Source organism: Callospermophilus lateralis, unplaced genomic scaffold, assembly GCF_048772815.1.
Source record: "Callospermophilus lateralis isolate mCalLat2 unplaced genomic scaffold, mCalLat2.hap1 Scaffold_1612, whole genome shotgun sequence".
Lineage (NCBI taxonomy): Eukaryota > Metazoa > Chordata > Mammalia > Rodentia > Sciuridae > Callospermophilus > Callospermophilus lateralis.
In genome coordinates this window covers 62,099-70,998 of record NW_027512711.1, presented here as the reverse complement: position 1 = coordinate 70,998, position 8,900 = coordinate 62,099, and the positions used below count along the sequence as shown (strand labels likewise).

The window sequence follows — 8,900 nt, the reverse complement described above, 5'->3', positions numbered from 1 at the left end:
GGAGTACCTCAGTTGCAAAATATTATGTCCATCTTTGCTTTATTAAAGGAGTCATGACAGGCTCTAAGAGTATGTGCTTCTTGTGTTTAAATTCTAGATTAGTTATGCACTACCTGGGTGCATAATCATTGTATACTTGTTTTCTATCCCTAGATCATTTTCAACCCTGGACTGGAACAATTAAGCTATAAGTGAAAAGGGTAAGACAGTCTTTCATGAGAAAAAATATTTTGCTTGTATTTGAGTTTTTATTTCCTCTTGCTTTGCAGCAAGTGAATATCATCTTTGTCCTTTGCTATTCAACATATTAAAAAGGAAAGAAATGAAACTTCTTTTTCCTTTTCTTTGAAATGATGTTTCCTTCTCTACTCATTGCAGCCAGTTTTTTTCTGGCTGCTTATATCATGTTAAATAAGTTCCTCTGTAGCACAGAAAAGCATCAGCTTTTCCAGGAGCAAAACAACTGTTGGTGTGCCAAATCCAGGAGAGTCACCTTTGTGTGATTTCCTAGGGACACTTACTGAAGGTGTTTAGCTTGTCCATCTGTGATCTGGGAGGAAATCCAGATGTCTGTCAGTACACTATAGTCTCCTATGATATTGATTTTAAGAATAAAAGGATTTGAACATTAAAATGACAAAAAAAAGATTAATGGATATAGTTTGGTTAAAAGCCAAAATGGAGTAAATTGAGATCATAGGCATACTATCTTCAGAAGTAAATATCTTGAAGCCAGAAAATTGAACATCTCTTTTTAAACAAGCTATGCCAGGAATCTTATCTGTCATTTTTAATAACTGTAATTTAATTAATTGTAATTGTAATTACTGAGAGAATTTGAAAATTCATTTTAAAATAATTTTACTTACTTTAAGATTCCACATTGTATCAAAATAAAATATTTTTAAAAGACCTGTCTTCCTTGTGGATTTTCAGGAATAGAATGTTCCTGATACACTCTTGAAATCTGATTGCTTTTAATTTTACCTGAGAATAAGTTATGGGTTTCTGTGCATTATCTCATAGTTGTGGTGTGCTTAGAAGTCATTTCATGCCAAGACTTAAAGATTTTGTTACTATAATGTACAATAGTGGACTCCCACAGGCACATTCTGCTAACCATCTGAGGTCTTCCCATCTAAGCACAATAGTACAACACATATCTTTCCATTTCATATTGGGAGCTAACAGCTTCCTCTAGGACTTACTGTCATGAGCAAACAGCATATTGTGCTCTAGTAGAATCTATTAGTTTATGTGATAAGGGAATGAGACTTTTACTGCTTCTGACACTTTAGAAAAGATACATTTAAATAACCTGTACAAGCCAGTCTTATTAAAAGATTAGTTCATCATATATTGAAACAATGTTTAACTCTATGGTAGTAAAGAATCATTTCTATTTATTTTCCACATTCAGGATTTTTATTTAATTTTCTAAAAGACAATGTACATACCTCCCTTATCTATTCCTTCTAGTGTAACAATTTTCCATAATAAAGTACTTAAAGATAAGCTTTCATCAAGAATGAGATGAAATAGCAAAAACAAACAAACAAAATCACTGCTGCATTTAGAAAAGCAACACTTGCTCCAATTCAAACAAAAGCACACAGTGTTTGCTGGATATGTTTAAAGTGTTTTCTTGGGGCTTTCTTTCCTCACCAACAGGCAAGTGGTGGCTATGTTTCTCATGCTGGATGGTGGAGGCTTACTTGGTTTCACATTCAGAAGACACTGGATGCACTACTAAGTTCTTGAAATTCCAACTTTTCTTGACGCCATCAGTGCCAGTAGTATAAAATCTGTGGCCATCTTACTTGTTCACCTTATAAATAGACACTTTAGTGATGCTAGACTTGTGCAGTGTCTACAAGTCTGCATTAGGTCTTGGGTGGTGGCCCTCTTGTCCATGTTGCAAAAATGGTCCATGACAGACATGTTGGGCATGATGCTCTATTTTGGAATGTCTAGGTTGAAGACAAAGAGTATTGTACAGTAGTCAGGGCCAGCAGCCACAACACCATTCTCGGAGACAATCAGGAGTGGCAAGACTTCATTTTCAGAGTGGAGACCTTTTTGAGTCATTGGCAGCAAGGCAGGGTGTGGTTGTGACTGAACCAGGAGGAGTTGCTCCCACTGGCAAAGACTTTGATTCTGTGGACCCAGTCACCAGTGTCATTGTCAACAAACTCTGATGGACATCAGCTGACCCAAAGGGATTTTGCTGCCCCTGGAAGTATTGGTTGGCTTTTCATCTACTTCTTTACTGGACCCAGAAGATACTCTACATCTGAAATCACATGACCATGCAGCTAGCAAAATGTTGGGAAGCCCATACAAGGTGAGGACAATGTAGCTATGATATTTTTAAAGTCTTTGCTTACCCACTAGTCATTTCCAGAATTGAAGGAATAAACAAAAATGAATCGTGCTCTCCTTTCCACAGCAAAATTGTTCGCCAGAGGAGATGGATCAGTTCACAAACTTGCCTGCATGATTAAACCTCAGGATCACCTGTGTTGGTTTCCAGACACAGTCTTTCTGACTCCAGATATAGGCATTGCTATCTGCCCTACAAGTGGCCATGCCATCCTTCTATAAAAGCAGTCAATAATTCCAAGGGATCCCTGGCCCTCTTGGGTTCATTATCTTTCACTCACTTGCTCCCATTCTTCTTACAGATGTGCACTTCATTATTATTGGGGTTAAGGGTCATCTGGGTAATGTCCCTCTTTTAGGTATGGCAGGTGATTCACTCTAGTAAAAACTGATGCAGGGGGGCTGGGGATGTGGCTCAAGTGGTTGCGCGCTCGACTGGCATGCATGCAGCCCGGGTTCGATCCTCAGCACCACATACAAAAACAAAGATGTTGTGTCCACCGAAAACTAAAAAATAAATATTAAAAAATTTTCTCTCTCTCTTTCTCTCTCTCTCTCTCTTTGCATTTTCAAAGGATAAAAAGCTGGGGGTCACAATGGTCAGGAACAGATTGGAGCCAAGAATTCCTGGGGTCAATTTGGAAGATCAGGCTTCAGCTGGCACAGGTGAAGGCAGAAAATCACGTTAGTAAATTTACATCTGTATAGCAATGATTAGGCTGAGTGCTCTAAAAGATGGTGAGATGCTTTTCATTTAGAAAAATGAAGAATCCATTGTATTTACACTGATGTATAAAACAGTATGCTATATAAATTTAATCAGATTATGTTCTAGTTATAATTTTATTCCTTAGTGAAGTCTGTGACTATATCGTTCAGCCTTAGAAGTTATATGTCATAAAAATCATTTTTTTAACTTAGTGGTCATGATAATGTGAAATTATGAATGTACAGAAACCATCAGTCAGCTTGAACATTAGGATTGTGAAAAACGATGAAAAACATGTCAGGTTGGGATGGTGCTGAGTCATCTAACTTAGGTTCAGCTTGGTTAGTAAGCAGAACTAGAGATCTCTGAAGTATCTGCTTCCTGTGATCACTTGCATAGTATTAAAAAAGAATGCAAGAAGTCATAAAGCAATAAACCATACAGAATGTGTCAAGAAGTTCAGAATCATAAATGACAGACATCATTGAAAAAAGCTGAAAACTATATCTCTAGTTATTTTCACATGAATAAGTGTGGAAATAATTTTGAAATCTAGTATGTGTTGGGTTAAAAAATATATAAAACACATGAAGTTATTATCTATTTTTATATACTTTATTTTTTGTAAACATCAATGCCTTAATCTTAAAAAATTATCTCAAATTATAGTTTCTTGTTTTCTAACAGTTCAGCAGGAATACAGCATCTTTCTGAAGACTTGCACTCAGTAAATAATCAACAAATCTTTAAGATGATAGAGATATAAAGGGAATCTCAGAGTGTGATTGCAAAAAAATAAGTCAACTATGTATGTAACAAAACATTTTAAGTATTAGATTTTATGAAAAAATTATATTTTTCAATCTATTTTCAACAATGAGTAAACAGTTATTCATGTAACAGTGACTTAGTCAATTCTAGCTAGTACAATTGTATATAATCTACCAGAACTTAAAAATCATCTACTTCCATTTTCAAATTTTATTAACAAGGATTAAAATGAGCACAATGAACTGGATTATTATTTAAATATATATCAATGATATATATTCAATTTTATATTTAAATATGATTAATAAATATATTTAAATATGTGAGTAAATATGTAATGATACAAGTTATACAAATAATTAATATAATACTAACAAATAATGACAATATCAATAGGAAATAATGCTAACATTTAGGCTGATGTTCAGGAAGTTATATCAACACAGTTTAGAACCTAAATAACTGACCTAACCAGAGGGATTCATTTAACCACTCAGGCCTGTTCAACTGTGAAACATTGAAAATGACTAATAATAGTGCCTATATTGACTTATGGCTTGGAGTTAATATTAGTCTGTCTCTGGTTTTTTGTTCATCTAGACTCTAGTTCTCATACTGCCACTATCACATAGGTACCTCAATCAAGTTATTTAATATCCATCTCAGTTTATTCACTGGCCAAATAAAGATAATAATAGTATTGTCCTCATAAGGTATTGGGGATTGAATGTGCTGTACAAAGCACAGTGGTTGATGATAAGCAACCCAGTGCTACTGTGTTGGAATTTGCTGGTAGAATCAAGTTTAATTCTTGAATAAAGGGATGTCTGTGAGCTACCATCAGTACCATTTATTCTGGACTTGGTTTATTCATGTAAAACCCAATTGTGCTTAATTGCTTATTCTTCTTACATACATCTGAAAATAAAGTATTCTATGTGTATCAATTTCTTGTTGCCTGGTCTCATATTTACACCCTGATATCTTATTGATGATATTTCATGATATTGGGATTGAACCCAGGGGTGCTTAGCACTGAACTACCTTTATTTTATTTTGACACAGTGTCTTGCTAAGTTGCTGAGACTTGCCTCAAAGTTGTGATCCTCCTGCTTCAGCTTCCCTAGTGGCTTGGATTACAAGCATGCACCACCATGCCAGGCAAATGCTAATTTCTTTTTCAAGACCCAAGATTTCGCTCTGATCTACAAGTTGATTACTGGCATTGCCTGTTTGGTACTAATTACTAACAGTTACTAATATGACTAAAAATAAAACAATAAATTATACACAAAAACAAAATAAAATGAAAGAAGTTTCAACTACTGTTGTTATAGTTTGGATGTGAGGTGTCACCCAAAAGCTCACATGTGAGACAATGCAAGAAGGTTCAGAGCAGAAATGATTGGGTTGTGAGAGTCTTAACCCAATCAATGAATTACTTCCCTGATAGGGATCAACTGAGTGTTAACTGAAGTGGTAGGGTGTGGCTGGGGCAGGTGGGAATTAGGGCGTGACTTTGGGATATATATATATATATATATCATGAAGCCAGCCTTCTATGGACTTAGACCTCTGAGCCTTCAATAAACTTTTCCTCCTCTACAGTTGCTTTGGTCAGACCCTTTAGTCATAAGACAGAAAAAGCTGACTAAGACATCTGTTTTAAAACTTTTCTGCCCAAAGAAAGTTGAGTGTTTTTAGTACTGCTTGGGTCAATAACACTATGAAATAATGTGTTCTTCATTGTTTTCTTCTTTATATGTTTTTTTAAGTATGTCTACTTTTTTGAAATCCACATTTCACCTTTTTAGAATTTCTAGTAATCTGGAGAACAGCAACTTACTTGCTCCCAAGAACAAGACTTTCAGAAAATAAGTCTTTTGTTTTTTACCCCTATTAAATTCAAAATCAGAGCCACTACTACTAAACTTTAGGAACATTCACACCTCTTAAGAAGAAGACTCACAATAAAAATCATGAAAAAGCAATGAAAATAAAATTTCAAATAAATAAATAATTATTTTCCATGAGTATTCTTTACAGAATCTCTCCCACCTTCTCTTTCATCTCTTCCAACTTTGTTTCCACCTCCTTCATCTCCTTCTTCTTCTTCTCCTTTTTATTTCATTTTTTGTACTCCAGAAGCTATAGATATCAGGGAACTTATCTGATCCCCTCAGACTTCAACTTTCTAAAAAGTAAAAATTTCTTAACTTTAAAACAGTGATGGCACAGTTAAAAAAAAATAGTGCAGTGCAAAACAGACTCCCACTGTAAGAAGCATTAAAATAACATATTTGAACAGATGGAATGAAGATCACATAGAAATTTTGATTTATACAAATGAATGAAGAGCAACCGTGATGAGAAATAGTAGACAAAGCTGAAACATATTTACCTCTAAAATAATCAGGTTTATAGCAGCAGACTAGAATGGTGGTTTGCAGCCAATGGAGGACAGTGGGTATGGAAAAGTAATGGTGAAGGGCATAATGTTATGTTTCAGCCATGCAAGACAAATGGATTCTTCATCTATCTTACAGGATAGTGACCTTAGCACACATTACTGTATTTTACATGTATAGCTTTGTAAGAGGGTAGATCTTCTATTGTACTCTTACCACACACACACACACACACAAAATAATAATAATAATAATAATAATAATAATAATAATAATAATAATAATAATAAAAGGATGGTAGGAAATTTTGGAAGCTGAGAGTTATGGGAATAGATTTAGAAGTGCTCTTTTACTGTTGTATACCTATTCCTATACTCCTCAAGTTGTATGTGTTAAATATGCACAGGTTTTTTATATATCAATTAAAGTAGCTTAATAAACTTCCTCATTTGAAAACCTCATTGAGTGAAATAGACTACTTACAGCAAAGATAATTAGACCCCAGTAATTCTCAGAGAAGATAATAATAGCACAAATATCTTAGGAAAGAAAAGAGAATGTCCTGTTTTAAGACTTATAATCTAAATGTGAAGTGATTGAAAATTATTTGAAGGTAGGTGGTGATATGTTAAGAGATTCATCTTGAAAACCTCGAGAAATCACTAAAACTTAATAATATAATGTCTGTAGAGGATACAAAGTAGAATTGCAAAAAATTTAATTATCTAAGAGAATATAAGCAAACACTATTGATAAAAGAGCTATTCCACAAATAAAAAAATTGTAAAATGATCTGTTTAAACCCAAATGTATCAATATTTATATTTGGTATAATCTAGCTACTCTACTTAAAAGAAAGGGTTTTCTGGATTTGGATAAAAGTATAAATAATAACCTATTATGTATTCTCTAAAAGGAAATTATAAATTAATTAAATTAGATATTAAATTAAATATAGATAAGTTAGAAGTAAACCAGTGGAAAATGGTATATAATTCAAATCAAAAACTTTAGCTTAAATATATTAGTCAAACAATGCATTAGATGGAAAACTGACAAAGGTCAAATGAAGAGTAGCTAATTCTATGGTAGCAATATTAATTTCCTGATTTTTACAGATAAGCTATGATTATGTAAGATATTAACCTGAGGATACTGAGTGAATAGGATATAGTAATTCTCTGGGCTATATTTGCAAATGTTTATTATTCTAGATTTATTTCAAAATAAAATGTTTAAATAAAACATATCTAATAACACAAATATTCTCTGAATATTTCAAGAACTCATCAATAAATTTTAAAAAAAACAATAATCTATTTTACAGGTTCCACCCTCCCCCTCAAATAGTGCCATCTCTGAATCATGCCTTTAAGGAAGAGAACTTCTCAAAATACTTAAGATAGAAAGTATAGCAAATGCTCAACAAAACTATCCAGTAAATTGGAATTGCAATTTAACATGATTGTGCCACCATTAAAAATCTACTATAATGGCTAATAGCAAAATTGTATGTTATAGGAACATCACTTTGTCATTAATATCTAAAGTGCATGGAAAAAATAATTGAAACTTTCTTATGAAGCTGATCATACACTTACCACACAGAGCTACAAAGCAGTAATCCCATTCCTAGATATTGACCCTTCAGAAATAAAATGTATGTTGTTATTTATTATTTATAGAAGCTTGAATTATCATTGCCAATATCTGGAATAAATTCAGAATTTCATCTATTAGTCAATAATAGTTTTAAATGTTGCATATATAAAAAAGAATATTAGAATTAGAAAGAAACTACTGACAGGTGCAATATCATGAGACATATTTAAAAACAACACAGTCTATTTTTGTGAGGCTTTTTTGAGTAAGATAGTTTTCCTGACTTCTTTCTCAGTAGACTCACTATTGGAATATAGGAAACTATTGATTTATTAATGTTCATCTTCTATCCTTCTACATTGATGAATTTGTTTGATCAGCTCTACAAGTCTTCTGGTAGAATTTTTGAGTATTCTAGACATAGGATTATATCATCAACAAAAAGAGACAATTTGACATCTTCTTTTTTTGTTTGTATTCTTTAATTTCCTTCTCTTATCCAATTGCTCCGGCTAGAGTTTCAAAACTATATTGAATACGATTGGTGAGAGTGAACATCCTTGTCTTCTTTTGGATTTTAGGTGAAATTCTTTCAGTTTTTCAATGATCAGTACTATGTTGGCTTTGGATTTGTCATGTGTAATCTTTATAATGTTGAGAAAATTTCCTTTTATTCCTATTTTCTTCAGTATTTTTAACATGAACTGCTGATAAATTTTGTCAAAGTCTTGATCTGTACCTATTGGTATAATCATGTAATTTTGTCTGTAAGTCTATTTATTTGGTGAATTACATTTATCAATTGGTGAATATTGAAAGAACCCTGCATCCCTGTGACAAAACCAATTTGATCGTGGTGTACAATTTTCTCAATGCATTTTTGAATGCATATTGCTGATATTTTATGTAGAATTTTTCATGTAAATAATTTTCACTGGGAATATTGGTTTGTAGTTTTCTTCCCTTGATGTGTCTTTAACTGCTATTGGTATCAGTGTCATATTGGCTTCATAGACCAATATTAGAAC

General features: G+C 33.0%; 1 pseudogene; it reads right to left on the bottom strand.

Moving 5' to 3' along the window:
* Positions 1 to 1,816: 1,816 nt before the first annotated feature.
* On the bottom strand, positions 1,817 to 2,784 carry LOC143389780 (actin-related protein 2/3 complex subunit 1A pseudogene; annotated as a pseudogene).
* Positions 2,785 to 8,900: the final 6,116 nt, after the last annotated feature.